Genomic DNA, 19496 nt, shown 5'->3' with positions numbered 1-19496 from the left:
GTGTAGACAGCACTATGTTGATGGGAGGGCTTCTCCTGTCGTCCTAATCCACCTCCTCAAGAGGCGGTAGCTAACTATGCCAACGGGAGAAGCTCTCCTGCCAGTGTAGCAATGTCTTCACAGAAGCACTACCGGGGCACAGCTGCACTGCAGTGTTTTAAGTGTAGGCCTTCCCCAAGTCTCTCTATCTATAGTTATAGCCTCAAAGTTGATTGTTTTCACTTGTAAATGGGGATCCCTCTGCTTGTTCACTTCTTCCTGTAAATTTAGTCTCTTTGGGGATATTGCAATACTTGGTTAGCATTTGGCTCAGACTGCAAATGGTTCCCCATTCTGATCCAGACAATATGCAATTTACATGTAAACATATAGACAGATAAACATTTCTTGCTTAGAAAAAGCCTGCTTTTCACCTTTCCTGGGGACCAACCCCCTAGTTGCACACCTTTAGAACATTATTTTCAGTATGTATACATAACTCCTTACACAATATCTGTACACACATTGCACAATTATGATGATGATCAATGTGACACAGACTTTCATTAGACACCTCACGTCACCCTCTGGTGAACTATTATGTACACATCAAACTCTGGGGATCCCTGTCACTCCTATGCACCTCCTTCTGTGCCCTTTGCCAGTTGGTATTAAGAGGTTCCTGGGTCACAACCGTGTTTACCACACTCCTTTGACCTCCCCTGGGCTCTGCCCACTAATACTTCTCCACTGGGACTGCTTTAGGCATTCTGCATTGCTTAAAAACCACTGTGTTTCGTAAGTGTTTTGCAACAATCACTTTGATTGCGCTGGAAGTTTAAAGCATCCACATTTTCAAAGTGCAAGCCAAAACTTGAACTTCGATTTTCAGAAAAATGCATCATTCTTTCCCATGTCAGGGTTCAATTCAAAATGTGTTGGATCATTTCCCAGAGATAATTTTTAATAATGTACTCACTGCAGTGGTGAATGAAGCATCAGTCATTTGTTATCTGGCAGGCAACATGCTAGTGAAGCGCTAGGCAATAACATGCTAACGGTGATTCAGGAATAAGTGATGAGGGAGCTTTTACACTCCCACCTGCTTGATTACTCCACACAAATGGCTGAGAACTGCATTTAGATTTACTGTGTTTTGCACCTTTGTTCTGGTGACAGTTGGATTAATTGTCTCAGATTGGTTGTGTTCATTTAGTTTCTTCAGTTGCATGCGTGAACACATGCACACAAACTGCTGCAACATGGTTTAGCCAGTCTTCCCTCTGGCTGGGCACTGTCCTCACCCTTCTGCTCTGTCTATGAAGGTTAATTTCTCTCTTGGGCTGTAGTCAACACTTCTTGGTCCAGTGGGTGGTGCAGGAGAATGGCATTCAAGGCTCTGGGATTCTACAGCCAGCTTTGCCACAAACTTGCCTTTTTCTCCTCTGAGCCTCAGTCTACCCATCTATAAGGCAGGTATAAAGATATTTACCTTTATCATAGGGATGTGAGGAGGATTAATTCATGTTTGAGACAGATGAAAGCTGTGATAAAAATAGAGATTATTGCATTATTATTATTTTAAAAAGTGACTTAAAAACATAGACCATGCTAGCCACTTCCATGGTAATCCAGAGTGAGCAGCTCCACTCTTGCTCCTTCAAAGGTGAGGTGGGACTCAGGGAAAATCTGTTGGTGCTAGTGGCTGAAGTGCTTCAGGATGTTGTGGGTTCAGTTTCCACTTGGGTTTCATTTTTGTTTGAATGGATAGAGACTTTCGAACAGGAGAGGAGCATTGCAACAAGGCATGTGCTTCCAGGGCCTCATCCAAAGCCCATAGAAATCAATGAAAAAAATGCCATTTGTTGGATGAAGATTCACTTACTCAGCAGATGGGTCTACCAAATATTTATTAAGGCAAAACACTCAGAGTAGTGATCAGTTACTCACAAGTAGGAAGTGCATCAGGACAATCTCATCACAGTCACCTCCAGCACCAGACAATACAGCTTCAATCTCCCTTTATCACACCAACTTACGTGATGTCTACACTGCCACCTTACTGCAGCACAGTGCCGCTGTAAGGTACGCAATATAGCCACTCTTTGTTGGCAGGAGAGTGCTCTCTTGCCGACAAAATAAAACCACCCCCAACGAGGGGCAGTAGCTTTGTCGGTGGGAGAGCATCTCCTGCAGACAAAGTGTTGTCCACACTGGTGCTTTTCGTCAGTAAAACTTTTGTTGGTCAGGGGTGTGAAAAGTCAGTGGTGTGTTTTTTCACACCCTTGACCGACAAAAGTTTTAGCAATGAAAGTGCAGTGTACACATAGACTTAGTTATAACTTTTTGTTATCTTTTCTTATACATATGTATTAGTCTCTCATTTCTATATTAACTCTCTTCTCCCACCAGTATAGGTTTAGTGTTAGTTCAAATCGGTCCTTTCTAGCTTTTTAGTTATTATATCTTTTCTTGTTCTTGCAAACACGATTGCTCTGCAATTTGTTACTCGTGTTCAACACTATATATGATTATTCTGCAATTTATCACACATGCACGTCTTATTCTTTTACTTATGGTTATGCTGTTAAACGTTATCAGAATAGACTCTTAAAATCTACAGCAGGCTTCTGTCAGGCCTAAATATCACTTCGCTCCCTCCCAACACCATTGACTTCAATAAGCTTTGGATCAAACCCCCAGTGAACAGGTGGGAATGCTCCAGACAGACAGACTGGGGCAAGCTCACTGAGCATGCACATACTACTTTAGGAGAGCTGCTATCACATGTATGTTCCTCAAAGTGAACAAGTATAAGGTTCTGGGGGGATTCACACAGCACCTTCCTAAGTTCCCCCAACCCAGAGACCAAGCATATCATACCTAAAATATCCCATGTCTATTAGCTTGGGGAACTGGACAGTCCTGAGGTCTATCATATAGCATGACAGACAGACAGTATTTCATGATGTTTTAGTTCTTTGTGATCATATAAGTCCCCCAGATCCCTTTGCCAGGAAACTTTCTGATGATTAAACAGCATACTGCAAGGAAACTATATCTAACACCTTCTTCTTTCTTTATAAGATGGGTTACTAATGAATACTGGGAAATCACTCAGCGTTAGTACAGCATCTGTAGATTAACATTAGCTTAGTCATATATTTTCATAAAGGGCCAAGGGCTGGAATTCAATCAATTACTTGAATTCATATAGCCCTCTTCATGCGGACGTCATGCTTTGCCAGTCAGAGCAAACAGAGGCAGCTCAAAAATTCATGGGCAAGATTTACACAAGTGGTTAGTGGATTTTGGATGCCCCCAAGCTGAAGGGCCTGACTTTCAGAAAGCCATACTTCTTTAAAGTGTCTCAAATTGGGCATCCCAAAATAAATTAGTTACTTCTGAAAATGTGGCCCAAGCCTTTAAACTTACATTTAAATTAAGGTAATGGTGTTACAACCATGTAGACAAAAAGCGTCTTCCGGTCCCTCGTGCCCAGATCACAGTTCTGGAAGAGGGGAAAACTTTTCCTTACTGCAAGAATATGTTTTTCTATCTACAGTGAGGCTAGCTTTGGAATTAGCATCTCACTCTCCCAGGTGGGGGAGCAGAAGGAGAAAGAAGGGGGATAACTGAACTGGGAACAGAAATGGGGGAAACAATTATCTTTATTATATGGATGTGTGGCTCTCTAGACCCTTCCTGGAAAGATCTTTGGGGCAGAGAGGGGGATGTAAACCCATGGCTACATGTATATAGCTGTCATAATCATGAGCATAGAGGAGGGATCAGAGATAGAACTCAGGACCTCTGACTCCAAAAACACATGCCCCTACCACTTGAACTAAAGGAGAATCTCTGTTTCACATACCTAGTATTGGGGTTGATATCTCCTGTTGCCTGTAACAGCTTGAGAGCAACATGAGGAAGGTAAGAGAATTCTGGAGTTCATTGAAGGGGAGGTGGAGAAGCTTGAATTTCATGTCGCAGAAGCAGGAGCACAAGCACCATCACTAAGGCTCAAGAAAGCAGATATAGCAAGAAGGTTGCAATAGCCAAAAATGGGAAATTACCAGAGCACATACTCAGGCCTGGGTAATAGGGATGGAAAAGCACAGAGGAAGGTTGGGCAGCATCCTTCATTGTATTGCATGTTGTGTAGCTTTTTACACCTTTGCCATGTAGCTATTTAAATTGTGAGTTGGTACCATATTACACCAACTGGGTGTTGTGTGTAACCATTTCCACCCAGGCAAAGTGAGAGCAATGCAGTGGAGCATCAGGCTCCTTGCTGAGAAAGGAATGACAGGATTTTGTGAGGCACTGGCTGCGAGAAGATAAAAAAAGATGATCCTAAGATTATAAGCGTGGGTGATTGGAAGGAAGGTGGTGTGGTCAGAATTGGCAGAGAAAGGAGTGAAAGTTCAGCCACTACATTAAAAGGTGACCAAGAAAAAGAAACCAGGAGTTTAGCGGGATACATAGGAATGTCTTTAGAACTGTCTGTAGTTTTACTACCTGTGCATGAATTGATCAGACAATAAAACAGAACTTTGCAATCTTCAAGTGACACAAATTTCTCCAACAATTGTTTTCTTCAGTGTTAATTTGAGGGGTTTTGAGAAATTAGCAGAATAAAATTTTGTTGAATCAGAGGAAATGGGTGATTTAAAAAAAAATAAAAATCTTGTATTGACTCTTCCAGGGGAAAAACTGTACTGGTCAAAGGTTTAAACGTGGACTCATCTGGTGCAAAGAGGCCTTCAAGTATACAAGGATGAATCTATTTGACCACCAGATGTGGACACTGCACAAAGAAGGTTGAAAACTCAATTAGCAACTGGACCTGTTTACAAGCCTGGAATTCAGACTCCTAGCAGCTGACTGGACCTTGTAAGCAACCTTAACATTCTTTTGCATCAATATTTTCTTTACTGAGAGGCATGAATTTAGAAGTATTATATTAAACTGCATTTGCACTGAGGGCTTGTCTACACAAATGGTTCTCAACCTTTCCAGACTACTGTACCCCTTTCAGGAGTCTGATTGGTCTTGTGTACCCCCAAGTTTCATATCACTTAAAAAGTACTTGTTTACAAAATCAGACATAAAAATACAAGTGTCACAGCACACTCGTACTGAAAAATTGCTTACTTTCTCATGTTTACCATATAATAAAATTAATCGATTGGAATATAAATACTGTACTTACATTTCAGCATATAGTATATAGAGCAGTATAAACAAGTCATTGTCTGTATGAAATTTTAGTTTGTACTGACTTCTCTAGTGCTTTTTGTGTAGCCTGTTGTAAAACTAGACAAATATCTAGATGAGTTGATGTACCTCCTGGAAGACCTCTGCATATCCCCAAAGGTATACATATCCCTGGTTGTGAACCACTGATCCAAACTACTGCTTAAGTCTATGTAACTTACATCATGCAGGGGTGTAAAAAAGCCACCCCCCTGAGTGATGCAAGTTACATCGACCTAAGCGCTGTCCACACTAGTGCTACGTTGGCAGAGGTGCTCTCTTGCCAACATAGCTTCCGCCTCTTGCTGAGGTGGAGTAATTATCCCGACGGGAGAGTGCTCTTCACCAGATGCACTACAGTGATAGCGTAGACTAACCCTGAGTTTAAAATGCAAAGTAAAGGGGACTGGATGATTCAGGGGATTGTTAATGGAATACAGAGACTTCCATCTCTGAGGGCCTGTTCTGTTGCCCATGAAAGTAAACAGAAAGCCTCCTACAGCTTTGAATCAGCCCTAAGTCAACACTTGAAATCTAGCTCAAGTTGACATTGGCTAAAAGTCCTTACCATTTGTTGGCCTTTGTACTATGAACTGGTGGCATTACTGTAGCACCTAATGGACAAGTTTTCACCAAAATCCACCAATACAACTGATGTTTCTTGGCACCCTCACTGGCAGTCTCAGCAGAGAGGCCTGGGATTCAATGGACATGGAGCTGAGACAATTCTGTCAACTGCCGTGTTGGTCCCTCATGGGGAATGTCTGCCCTTCAAGCTGGAGGTATAAGTTCCAGCTCAAGGAGACACACCTGCCCTAGCTCTGATGAAGCTAGTACGCTAAGGATAGAGGGTAGCTGCCCCGAGTACATGCCTAGCATCTAAGATGGGTACATATGCAGGGAAGCTAGCCCCTACTGCCACCACAGCTACACTCTTTAGTGCACTCGCTCAATCAGAGCTAGTGCGGGTACATCTCCTCAAGCTGGAATTCACACTTGCAGCTTGAAGTATAGATATGCCACTGCTGCCATCACATAAGTAATGAGAAACCTGTACAATAAGCCTAACATGCAGGGATTTGAACCAAAGTCCACGAAAGCAACTGGGACAGTAGTCTTTCCATTGATTCAATGGGCCTTGCATCTCTCTACCCAATGTGAGAGCTAGGTCATTGGGTAGAGAGAAGCAACTTCTAAATACAGTGTCACAAATAAAACAAACTTTCTTTCTATTTTCACATTCCATTGCCTATGGAGTTCTGCCCCCCGCCCGATTTGGTTCAATTTAACGTTAAATCCAATACATTCAGGCATCTGCCTGGGTTAGGTCTTCACACTAGAAATAGGTTTCTGTACAAAATATGCCGTTGGTATGATTGTTCATTTCTAAAACAGTGGCAGGTTGGCCCATAACGAGAGGCAGTTCTGCCATCTCCTTCACTTCTCCCAAAGTTATGCTCAGTCCTTCTTTGTTTTTTAAATGGGAGAGGGTTTTCTTGATCAGCGTTCATTCATATTTTAAACATTGGAATAGAAAACGTTTCTCACTTTCAGTCTTTCCTCTGCTTTATTGATTATAAAGTCCTTGCTCTCTGTGTTTCCAGGGAATCTGGTCTCTCCCAGTTTCTATTTTCAGTTTATGATTGCTAAGGGCCTGATTCAAAGTCCATGGAAATCAATGGGAATCTTTCCATTAATCTCAGTGCGGTTTTGTTTCAAGCACTAAATCCCTATGTGGGCAAGGTCTCCCTGACTTTTGCGTCTTGCACTGTAGAATGATATTTTGTTAAAGGAATCAACAGTATGTCAACTTCTTAGTCCTGATCTGCCCTTCCAGGATGCTGTGCATTTTATTTTTAAGGGTTTGATTTAAGGGAATTTTGAGCATTATTTGTTTTTCAGTAGGATTGTTTGTATCATGGATCTTAGTGTCAAATGTTTTTTGGGTCTTGGTGCAAAGCTGCATAGGAGTGAAGCGTATAACGAATTTCAGGTGTAGGTTTTTTAGTGCTATATGATGAAGGGAACGGGTGGTGCTGTAATTGAGATGGTAATAGAAACCATTTTTAATTGTTCATTAATTAGAACATGGAATCCTTCTAGTTCCGCTCAGCAACCTTTGCTGGTAGAGTCCCAAAATGACCTAGGAGCACAAGTCCTTTTGGGTTTTCTCTTGTCTCTGTGCATTTTCCTAATGGCACTTATGCTCCTAAGTCTCTTGGACACTTTTGAAAAAATCCCACTCCCTCTGAATGTGTAGTGCTTGTTTGTAGAAATTCACGCTGTTCCTCCTAGAGCTTTGTCCTTTTTGGTACAATCTGCAGCTGATCCTCAGACTTCTCTTGTGTAACAGAATGAGTTGAATTATACTACTGAATAATTTTAGTGGTGTTTTTATCAATGGGTTGCATTTATCTCGTGGTTTCTTTATGGCGTAGAAGGCTCACAGAGCTTTTCCTTATACAGTAATACTTCTACAGCCAATTACAATACAGTAATTCATTTTATGCAATCAGCTAGAGCTTGCATCTCAGTATAGATTTGCTCCACACATAAAGAACCTGCATAATAGCACCAGTTGGAAAGAAGCCTATCGTTACAGTTTGTTATCTCAGAGTTTTCTCTACAGCTTCAACAACAAATTAGGAAGGGATCTGTCATTAGCCACTATAGTTTTATCTGCAAATTCAACAAGAGTCCAAGTGACAGGAAAAGGTTGTCTGTCCTTTCTCAAGCTTTGTGAGCTTTTCCACTGCATAAACAGCCTGAACTTTAAGGGATCATTTTTCAGCAAGAGAGAGAGCTTCCACTTCATCCCGACATGCGGGAAAGGGGATCCTAATTACAGCTGGTATCAATAGCATAGGGATCATAAACGTTACCCAGTGTCTAAGAGAGATGAAAGTCTATCCACCAGTGAGAGTTTGGTTACTGCAAATTACTTCTTCCAGAGAGGTACTCATTCTGGGTATCACTGGGAACAAAGGCTTCCACATCAGAGACACCTTTATGGCTGCATAAAAACAACAGCTGCCTGAGAGGATGTGATACTCACAGCTGCAAGTATCGTGTGGGCTTATTGGTCTCCCATCTGCTTCTTTCAGGTCAAGAGTGCCCCTGGCTACTGGTACTAACTATGCACTTATGTTTTTAAGCGCACACAGAAGCAGACTCCTAGGCCACTGGCTCCTCCTATTTGCATGTCAGTCAATGATGCTGATAACCTTTCAGCCTATGAAATCAACCAGAAGAGAACATGCTTCTGTTGGTATCTTCATTTTTAATGGAAAAGAATCTTTGTATTCTGACTTCATACTGGGTCCTGTGAACAAGCAACATCCTCACCCTATTCTAGCACAGAAAAAACACACACTGGGTTAGAACTTGATTCTGCAGACACTTCCACACATGCTTAACTTTAAGCATAAAGCAAGTGAGCTTGGTGTAGCTCAAAAGCTTGTCACTCACTAACAGATGTTGGTCCAATAAAAGATATAACCTTACCTACCTTGTCTCTTTCATATCCTTGGACCAACATGGCTACAACACTGCATATAACTTTAAGCATGTGAGCAGTGGGGCAGCTTGTGCTTAACTTAGTGCCCAAATTCACCCTTTTCCTAGGCTGTTTTTGTTAACTGTTGAAATAACATAATAAGATTCAGCCTAAACACACCCCCACAGTCGAAGTGAGGAAGTTTCTGGGATTCCCCATCCTCTCTTTCTGTCCTGAACCAGTTTCCTCTGCCCACTCTCACTTCCCAGAGTGGACTTAATGAACTGAACTTTCCACAATGAGCCAGGAGCAATCAGTATTTTCAAACAGTCCCAATATGTGCTAAGACGGTGAGTTAATAGAACAACTATGCCTGCCTAGTCTACCTTGAGGCAACAAGAACTCTATGGCTAGCCTCATCTCTCAGATCTATTGAGAGGAGCTTTCCCATTGGACAAACTTTGGAAAAGAAGATCCTAAATATAAAACTTGATGAAGATGGTAAGTCAAATTCAGTCCTGGTGTAAGCAGATGCAGCTTCCAATGACATCAGCAGGAGTTGCACTGCATTACACTTGGACGGAATTTGGCCCTGTATTTCTAAGAAACCAGTTCTGTCCCTGCCCTTGTACGCATTTCCTTAATTCCTACTGACGACTGTTTCACTTTTGATCCATGTGCCAGACAATGCAATGCAAGCCCGCTACCTTACAAGCCTAACAAGGACTTTTACTGACTTGGACCCTCCTGCCTAGACGATGCATGGCCACCAATGAACAAAGAGGAAAAGGTCTCAGCTTCTCTCTTCACCATAGCAACCAAACACCTTATGCTCAACACTTTTCTGTTTCATAAGCTGGTTGCCATGGCAAATTACTTATGTCAGAGGGGAACAGGAAGCATTCTGTGTTCTCTAAAGAAAACAAAACAAATTCTTAAACTTTATTTCTTATTAGTTCACTTTTTGCCATGCTGCAAGTGACCCCTAAGCTCTGGGGAGAGCCAAGTCAGTGAAGTGGCCACAGTCTTCTAAATGTGTTAAAGGTACCCATGATTACTAAATCTGGTGCATCTGCAGGAGAGTTGGATTCAGGGAGCCTAAGTGGTGTACACTGAGGTGGGGAGGAGGGGGGAACCAATCTAAGTTACGCAACTTTAGCTACGTGAATAATGTAGCTGAAGTCAACGTATTTAGATCTACTTACCGCGGTAAGTTGATGACTGATGCTCTCCCGTCGACTCTACCTGCACCTCTCGCCCTGGTGGAGTACCAGAGTCAACGGGAGAGTGCTCGGCGGTCGATTTATCGCGTCTAGACTAGACGCAATAAATTGACCCCCGCTGGATCGATCGCTGCCCGTCGATCCCGCGGGTAATGTAGACAAGCCATAAGTTTTCTGGGAAGAATAGCAGCAAAATGATATTGGGGAGTCCAGCATTTTCACCAGGGAGACCAGTTTTCTCAGTATCCTCCGGAGGAGGAAGTTCTGAAACCATGTGAGGCAAGAATCTGCACAGACATTAAGAATATAACATAAGAATGGCCACACTGGGTCAGACCAAAGGTCTATCTAGCCCAGAATCCTGTCTTCCAACAGTGGCCCTTGCCAGGTGCCCCAGAGGGAATGAACAGGTAATCATCAAGTGATCCATTCCCTGTCACCCATTCCTAGCGACATTCTCCTCTCCCCCCACCCCCGCAGATGCTCCAGGGAAGCCCTGATTTCAGTTACACAGAAGATGCTTATGCACACTATGAGAAGGGACCAAATGAACGTGTGGTAAGCAAAGGATGGAACCATGGAAATGAGCAGCAACGTTCTGCTACCTAAAACCACCAAAGCTAAGCAAAGTTACCCATGATGACCCACAGTGCACCTCAACCTTAAAATGTTCCAAGAAGACAGTAAAGGATTCAGTCCAGCTACTTGCAATCAAGATACAACTGGGACTGATAATTCTCCTCAGTGTCCAGGACAGGGGGCCAGGTTTTGATCTCCTTTACAACAGTGTAAAGTCAGCCTAACTCTATTAACTTCACTGGAATTACTCTGGATTTACATTGGTGTAACCAAGGGCAAAATCTGGACACACTCACACTTACATCCCTTTGATTCTAGCACGCTCTGGTGTTTGCTATGTCAGTGAGAAAGTTATCATGGAGAAACAACTTCTGTGATTAGCTGGAGGGGCGGGGCATGGGGGAAAGATAGTTCAGACTTCAACTTAGCTGATTCCTGGGTTTCTCTAGTGGAAATAGATAAATCAGAGTACACCCTGCAGAATTATTTTGGATGATCTTCATCTATAATGGGACTTAAAAGACCATTTTTTTAATTGTACCCTGTGTGAAGGTTTCTCTGACACAGGGTGGAAATCATGCCAAAGTACCTCAGGATACATACGTGCCTGTTGGTAGAGAAGATCAGACCGGGGAGTTGTGGATCCTACAGCATAAGTGGCACTATTGCCTGAGCTAGAAGACCCACTCCTTATGACAAGAGGCTGATATCTTCTGTTTTTCCAGAGAACACATACACCATGGGCAGCAAAAATGTGAACGTCCCTACGCTGCCTGGCCAGAGTACCTCAATACCAGTGGGACCACTTGTAGGAGGGTGGTTGCATTCTCATTCTGTGCTTTCCCTCTTTCTTGCCACTGGCATAACCAGCATCCATTTTGGCAATTATGGTGGTTGCTTTGTAAAGTGAACAGTTATTGACGAGGAACAGGATTGAGGTGATCAAGGCAAAAAATTAACCATGAGTTGGTAATGATTTTCACTGACTGTAGACCAGCTTCGGGTGCAAGCCAGTGACCCTGAGATAGTGAAAGAACAGCTATCGCTGGTCTGCTGATACGGGCATTGTGCACTATGCTGTGCAGTGAGACAACAGATTTGAATCTACACTGGCAAAATTCAGGACCTGTAATTCACCACCAGGGCAGCTCCACTGTTGGCAGCAACTTTTGAAGCTGTACATCAGCTAGTGCACATGTGTTTTTACTAGGGCTGACAAGCAATTAAAAAAATTAATCGCAATTAATCGCATTGTTACTCAATAGGAGAATACCATTTATTTAAATATTTTTGGATGTTTTCTACATTTTCAAATATATTGATTTCAATTACAAACACAGACTATAAAGTGTACAGGGCTCACTTTGTTTATTTTTGATTACAAGTATTTGTACTGTTAAAAAAAAAGTATTTTTCAATTCACCTAATACAAGTACCGTAGTGCAATCTCTTTATCATGAAAGTTCTACACTTGTAAGTTTAATTATGTACAAAACCCCGCCCTGCATTAAAAAATAAAACAATGTAAAATTTTAGACCCTGCAAGTCCACTCAGTCCTACTTCTTGTTCAGCCAATAGCTCAGACAAATAAGTTTGTTTCCATTTGCAGGAGATAATGCTACCCGCTTCTTGTTTACAATGTCACCTGAAAGTGAGAACAGGCATTCACATGGCACTGTTGTAGCCAGTGTCGCAAGATATTTATGTGCCAGATGCTCTAAAGATTCATATGTCCCTTCATGCTTCAACCACCATTCCAGGGGACATGCGTCCATGCCAATGACAGGTTCTGCTTGATAACAATCCAAAGCAGTGCAGACTGACGCATGTTCATTTTCATTATTTGAGTCAGATGCAACCAGCAAAAGGTTGATTTTCTTTTTTGGTGGTTCGGGTTCTGTACTTTTCGCATTGGACTGTTGCACTTTTAAGATTTCTGAAAGCATGCTCCACATCTCGTCCCTCTCAGATTTTGGAAGGCACTTCAGATTCTTAAACCTTGGGTTGAGTGCTGTAGCGATCTTTAGAAATCTTACATTGGTACCTTCTTTGCATTTTGTCAAATCTGGAGTGAAAGTGTTCTTAAAATGAACTACATGTGCTGGGTCATCATGCGAGACTGCTATAACATGAAATACACAGCAGAATGCAGTTAAACAGAGCAGGGAACTTGCAGTTCTCTCCCAAGGAATTCAGTCACAAATTTAATTAACACATTTTTTTTTTAACGAGCATCATCAGCAATGGAAGCATGAAGGGCATAAGAACGTTTAGCGTATCTGGCACGTAAATATCTTGCAATGCCAGTTACAAAAGTGCCATACAAATGCCTGTCCTCACTTTCTGGTGACATTGTAAATAAGAAAGAAGGCAGCATTATCTCTTGTAAATGTAAACAAACTATTTGACTTAGCAATTGGCTGAACAAGAAGTAGGACTGAGTGGACTTGTAGGCTTTGACGTTTTACATTGTTTTGTTTTTAGTGCAGTTATGTAACAAAAAAAAATCTACATTTGTAAGTTTCACTTTCACAACAAAGACTGCACTACAGTACTTGTATGAGGTGAACTGAAAAATACTATTTCTTGTGTTTATCATTTTTACCATACAAATATTTGTAATAAAAAAATACACTTTGATTTCAATTACAACACAGAATACAATATATATGAAAATGTAGAAAAACATCCAAACTATTTAATACATTTCAATTGGTATTCTATTGTTTAACAGTGCGATTAAAACTGATTAATCGCGATTAATTTTTTTGAGTAAATCGCATGAGTTAATTGATTAATTGACAGCCCTAGTTTTTACCTCTGTCTCATGCAGCCATAATCTGAGCAGGGACAGACAGGACAACACTAAAAATGCCCAAGCTTCGACCAGCAGAGCTCCACCACTAGTGAATTTTACATTCCATTTCCCCTAGAATAGGTGATGCCGTGCTACAGAGACTAGTGGAGCTGATATGTTAAAAAGGAGACAGTCTTTCTTCTATGACTGGCAGAAGCAGTGACTACTTCCTCTTTAGACTCTTGCTCTGGCATATTAATAAAACCAAGTGAATGCCAGGATGATAGAAGCCCTTGAGTTATACCTCCCTACTGCATACATAATCACGATGGTGGTCAGGAAGGATAGGAGGTATCCAAATGAATGGGTAGACTTTGGTGTTCTCTATCCACAGTGCAAGTTCTCTTTTCTTTGTGCTCATGGGAGCACGCTGAAATGCCCCCCATTTCTCCCCCCTCATATACTTTCATATCAGTAGGCCCCACGTCTGACCAGCCTATCCTTCCAGTCCTAAGAAGGACAGCACTATACCTCATCTTCAGGTAGCCAGTGCCACTGCAGGTTTGGCTGGAAAGGTTTCTAGAGAGCTGCATACCCTGCCCTCTGCAGTCTAGGGCTCTTCCAGTGGGGTTGCTCATCAGCGAGAGCACCTCTTCTTGGCCAGACATGGTACAGCAGTCTCTTCAACTCTGGCCCCCTCTGTCAACTGTCCCTCCAAGCCTGTGGTGGTTTGCCCCTTCTCACAACTCAGCCTTCCATCCAGGTACTTATAGTCTCTGTCCCTTCCCGAGTAGTAAGGAGTCCAACAAAGAAGAAGTCTAATGACCTTACGCCAGGTTTTCAGCCCCACCCTGGATTCAATAGTTCTTGTCCCCTTGCATCAGGGGGGCTTTTACATCTTTTTTCCAGGTAGCTGGCAGGGAGAGCCTCCTGCCGTCCTCTGGGTTCCAACCCAGGCACCCTGTTTGAAGCAGCTTAGCCTGTTTCTTCAGACTCATTGCTGCTTCCCTGGGCCACTTCCTACCTTCATATGCCTCCCAGCCCCTTTCACAGAGAAACTCATTCTAGTGCTTTGTCCCTGGAGGGTCCAGCCACTTCCTCCCAGCTTACACTTGATTCAAAGCCATCCCCTTCTCCCTGGTCCATAAGCTTTTATCCCAGCTCTTGATGGTCCACCAGTTAGCTGCAGCTGAGGAGGTATTTATTCTGTCTCTTAACCACTTAGTGACTGTGGCAGGATAAGGTTATATACCTCATTATAGTTCTACATAGAATGTGCAAACTGCATCTGATATCTGCTTGATGGCTAGTGAGGTTTCAGACCAGTTCATATTAGTGGACAGGCATTCACATCATAGAAACCGCCATGAAGGCACCTTTGTTGGTAGTTTCACTGTGGCCAGGTCTACACTATTACTCCTGGGGGAATTTTGCATCATTGTGCATATGCAGAATTCATGGCCCCCGGAGATTTCTTTGCTTACCTGCAGAAAATGACTTCTAATGGGGAAGTAAAGAGAAGCCACAAAAAGTGGTCATACGCCCACTTTCTGGTAGTGCAGACAGGTTGGTTTGGGCATCCAGAGCAGCTGGTAGAGACATAAATCACCACCTGGGATGCGGGGGGGGGGGGGGCTGGGTAGTCATGTCCTCTGTCCCTCTTGCTAGCTATTGCAGCACGCTCAGCGTGGAGGGGCAAAGTTTGGGGGGTATTTCTGAAGGGGTAGGCATGGGGCAGGCTCTGTTGCCTCAGGCAGAGGAGAATGTAGCAGCCTGCCTGCTTAGTGAATTGTTCCCATTGTTGTTAGTGAATTCCCCCAGGAGTAGAAAATAGGTATAACACTTTAAAGGCTCCTTTACATTGCCAGAGTGGTGTAAAGGAGCCTTATTGTAAAGGACAGTGTGGCTGCATAAATGCTTATGGTGCTTTAGTGATTAAAACGGGTCTACATTTTTGGGCTGAAAAAATTTCCTGTCAAAATGTGCTCCATGAATGGTCTGCTACTGACCTTTTTGGAAGTGGTCAGTAGCCAGTATAAAGGCGAGTTTGAGTCCCCAGCCCTCACTTGCTCTTCAGGTGCCTATGATGTAACACTGAGCATATGACTGCATGTATTTGTTGACTAATAACTAGAAGTAAAGGGTGAATACTAGCTACATTACTATTAGACAGAGGGGGTTTGGTGATTTCCTCCAATGCTCCCCACTCCCATTCTTCATCCTTTGTATTGTAGTTTAAACTTACATCTGTATAACCCCGTTGTGAAAAATCCACACCCCTGAGCAACACTTATACTGACCCAACCCCTGGTGTAGGGAGCGCTATGGTTCTCCCTCCCATCAACATAGCTACCGCCTCTCACAGAGGTGGATTAACTATGCCAACGGGAGAAGCTCTCCTGTTGGTTTAGGAGCATCTTCACTGAAGCACTGCGGCAGTGTTTTAAGCGTCCCTTTCCCTGTGACTGGAGAAGCCCAGGAGCGTCCTAGCACAGGGACTGAACGACCCTAACTGGCACAGCAGTGTGGGAGTTGCCCAGGTCCTTTATGTTCTGTGGCTAAACAAAAGACTCCATCCTCCAGGGTCATCAAATAGGCCAGCACCTCTCACCACCACTAAATCCAAGTTACAAGGAAGTGAGAGAGGCTGGCAAGGCAGGATGCCTTGTTGCTGCGAATATAAAAGGCCAGATCCTCAGCTGGTGTAAATCAGCACAGCTCCACTGAAGTCCACGGAGCTAGGCTGCTTTCCGGCTCCTGAGGATATAGCCCCAAATGTCTGTTTTTATTTAAAAAAATAAAGAGAGAGAGAGGTGGGAGGAGACCAAGACTTATTAAACAACGTCTCGGGGTCTGTCTGGACCATTCGGGTTATCAGCCAGAAGCGCGGTTCTAACTCACCATTAGCGGCTCAAGTTCTTAGTGCACCAGGCTGCAACCAAACAACCCTCCCCACGTCTCGCTCCTCCACCGGCCGGCACCACGGCTTGAGCGAGGCGCTGAAAATAAGGGCTGAGCAGCAAGCCCCCTTCGGCGGCGGCGGCGGCGGCGCCTCCCCCCGGCCCAGCGCCCCGGCGGAGGGAAAGGGAGGCGCCTTTAGCGTCGGTGACTGACGCGGCCCGCAGCCCACCAGGAGGGCGGAGGAGCCGGGGCGGGGGGCCCGGGGGCCCGGGCTGGCGGGCGCCGAGCGCCTATCAGCGGCGGCGGGAGGCGGTGAGTGACTGGTGGGCGGGGAGCGGAGCCTGGGCGTGTGCCGCTCGCCGCTGCCGGGGCTCGCCGAGCCGCCGCTGGTGCACGCACACCCCCCCGTACATTGTCCGAGCGAGCCGCCGCCGCGGCCAGAGAGCGCCCCAGGGCTCGGTGCCAATGCGGGCTGGGCGCTGCCAGCCGGGGGCTTCTCCACCACCCCGGTGGAAAGTTCACCTTCGCCTGGGCCCGCCGCTCCATTGATCCAGAGCGGCCGCCGCCGGGCAGGGAGGCAGGATCTGCGGCTCTGGCCGGGAGGGGGGATTTTTTTTTTTTTTTGGCCTTTTCCCTCCAAACTTTGTGCGCGCGCCTCCCGCAGAAGCCCCCCCCCCGCCACCACCACCACCGCACCCGCATCTCCGCTGAGGATTTGCCTCTCTGCTGCGCAAGGATAAGCCGCCCGGGCGGGGGTGAGCGCTGGTAAGTGCCCCCGTCTCCTGCGCCGTGCGGGGCTTGGAGGTGGCGGTGCAGCCCCGGGAGTTGTTTTTGCAGGTGGTTTCCAAAGTGCGGGCGGCGGCGGCGGCGACGGGGGGGGGGGTGATGGTTCTCTGCCTGTGCGGCGACCCCCCCCCGCCCCGCTCCCACGCAACCCCCCGGGAATGCTCCGGGCGGCGGGCGTGCAGCGGGCACTGCAGTGGCAGGGGCAGCGGGTCCCAGGGAGCATGTGTGCGCGGTAAGGACTGGTGGCGGCAACCGGGCATTGCAGAGCAGAGCTGGCTTTGCTGAGCAGGAGGCGGCGGCGGCGGCTGCTGGGGGGGTCGCTCGCGGGAGCCCCGTCGATCCTGCACCAGCTGGGATACTCGGCTCCAGAGTGAGCTGGGAAGGTCAACCCACCCCTCTTGGGAGTCGGAAAGCGGGTGCCTTTGAGAGAAAGAGTGTGTGTGTGTGTGGGGGGGTGTCCGTGTGTGCCTGCCGGGATGCATCAGTTGGGAGGGAGCGCTTGTATAGGGAGGAGGACGGGGGGCTATGCTTGTGAGAGGGCAGCAGCAATGGGAGGGGTTACGTCTGTTAGGGGAGAAGGGAGACAACAATGGGTGCGTCTGGGTTGGGGTGGAGGAGTAGCTTTGGTCTTGGATGTGTCCGCCGCTGCACCGTGGTGGAAGAAGGTAGTGAGGGGAGAGGGGGTAGCCACCTGTTGGTGTTTGTGGGGGGTGGCTGCAGTTTTTCTTCCCATGATTCTCTGAGCATTTGCAAATTTGTTGCTCCTCCATCCTCCAAAGGCTTTCACTCTTCGTCTTGATTTTTAGACCTTCTTGTTTTGTGAAAATCAGGCCCCAGCAGCCTGCTCCGGAGGCCACTGCGGTGGTTCTCATACCTCCAGATTTAAAAGCCTCTGCGTTAGCAGAAGGAGATGGTGGCATTCACGTATGTGTCTAGGTTGTTTGGCAATGGTATAGATTTCTCCTTCTGTATGTCCCAGCCCAGCTGCCCTCTCTCAGCTGGGGCACTCCACATCCCCCTGCTGCACCTTTTGCACCTGGGAGCCAGTGGCAATAGGATCTCAAGGCAGCTGCTGATGACTTCTGCTCTTTCTTCCTCTCCACTTCTTTTCCCTCCCCAAAATGTGACAGGGCTTCCAAACAGGAAAGGAAGGGAGAGGAGAGAATCACCTGCTGGCCTGCCCTCCCAGTCTTACAATGACTCTGCTTTCTGTAAACACTTCCTGCCAGTCCAGAAAACATGGGGAAATAAATGGGAGGGGCCCTGTATCCTTCAGGAGAATACCACAGCCTGCTGTCACATTTCCCTTGCCTGTTTTTTTTCCTGCCTCTCTCGTTTTTCATCTTTCCTAGATCCCTTGGTATCGCTATACTGATGCCTACAGTGATATCACTGTCGACAGAAGCTTTAGGGCGTGGTCTATGTCGATAGCACAGCAAGACTTCTAATAGCTGAGCCTGGGTGGCCACTGTTCTTTCAGTCGTCATGTGCCATTGAATCGGTGCAGTAATAATAACGCCTCTGAGTGCCTTTCATTCCAGAGGGTCCCGCAACCCGTTACAAGGCAGGGGCTAAAGCAGAAATACAGGGGGGTGGGGGGCTGAAGAGAGGAGTCTCTCTAGGATCCTTCCTCCTTCCAGGGTGTGTCTTGCTTTCTAGTCTCAAGCATTATACCACGGCCACACACAGGTAGAGGAGGGATGGACACAGCTCCCAGAGCAGCGTCACTTGAGAATGATGCCAGGGAAACTCTTTATCCCTTCTGTAGCTCCAGGGTGAGGCTTGCTGTCTCTGCAGTTGGAAAGCCAAATGGAAGTCTGAGCTGGGATTAACAGACTCTGTGTGGCTGATGGTCAGCTCTTGAAATGCTTTGTACAACGTTGTACATCACAGTGGGGTGCACACAGGGGTACTGAGGCTGAGAGTTTCAAAGAAGCCTAAGGGAATTAGGTGCTGAACTCTTAGACCTGGCTTACACTCAGTTATCCTAGTTTAACTACAGGTGTGCTTTTAAACTGACTTAAACAGGTGCAAACACTTGAGTGGATACACTCTTTGCATTGGGCCGAGCTTGTCTTATATTAATTGAGCTTGCATTGGTAAATTTTACAGGTGTGAGTAAAATCGATAAAACCTGTTTTAAACAGATAGAAGCATGTCCACAAGGGGTCTGCCCTGGCATAAATAAAGAGTTATTAAAGGAGTCTGAGGCCCCTTTGAAAACCCCAGCCTAAATGCACAAAATAAGCAAGAAAATTACAGGTCCAAGGGGGGACTGGCTGGCTCCAGGGGTTGGTGTTGAGAGACACATCCTTTATATGTTTAAGACCTTGTCTACACAGGGGTTTTAGCCAATGATGTTGCACTGCTTCAACATCCCCACCTGGCAGAGATGCATTGTACTTGCATAAACAGTGACTTGCATTGGTGCAGCATATGAGGTCATAGAGTTTAAGGCCAGAAGGGAACATTAGA

The 19496-nt window shown here is 45.4% G+C and overlaps 2 protein-coding genes across 6 annotated transcripts in view; one reads left to right on the top strand and one right to left on the bottom strand.

Moving 5' to 3' along the window:
• Nucleotides 1-16461, bottom strand: part of LRRC56 (leucine rich repeat containing 56) — a 133235-nt gene extending 116774 nt beyond the window's left edge. The window contains exon 1 of one of the 2 annotated variants that reach the window (XM_084630428.1): nt 16236-16461. The gene's annotated coding sequence lies outside the window, so the exon portion shown is untranslated. The remainder of the gene's footprint in view (nt 1-16235) is intronic. The other variant, XM_084630424.1, reaches the window with a different exon arrangement.
• Nucleotides 16462-16886: 425 nt separating this feature from the next.
• The window catches only part of HRAS (HRas proto-oncogene, GTPase), a 72413-nt gene continuing 69803 nt past the window's right edge, over nt 16887-19496 (top strand). Inside the window, exon 1 of one of the 4 annotated variants that reach the window (XM_084630440.1) lies at nt 16887-17000. The gene's annotated coding sequence lies outside the window, so the exon portion shown is untranslated. The remainder of the gene's footprint in view (nt 17001-19496) is intronic. The other 3 variants (XM_084630438.1, XM_084630441.1, XM_084630439.1) reach the window with 3 other exon arrangements.

This window comes from Lepidochelys olivacea (assembly GCF_965140295.1).
Source record: "Lepidochelys olivacea isolate rLepOli2 genome assembly, chromosome: 6".
In the NCBI taxonomy this organism is placed as follows: Eukaryota; Metazoa; Chordata; order Testudines; family Cheloniidae; genus Lepidochelys; species Lepidochelys olivacea.
Note: the sequence above shows the minus strand (reverse complement) of the source record. Positions and strands in the feature narration are given on the sequence as shown.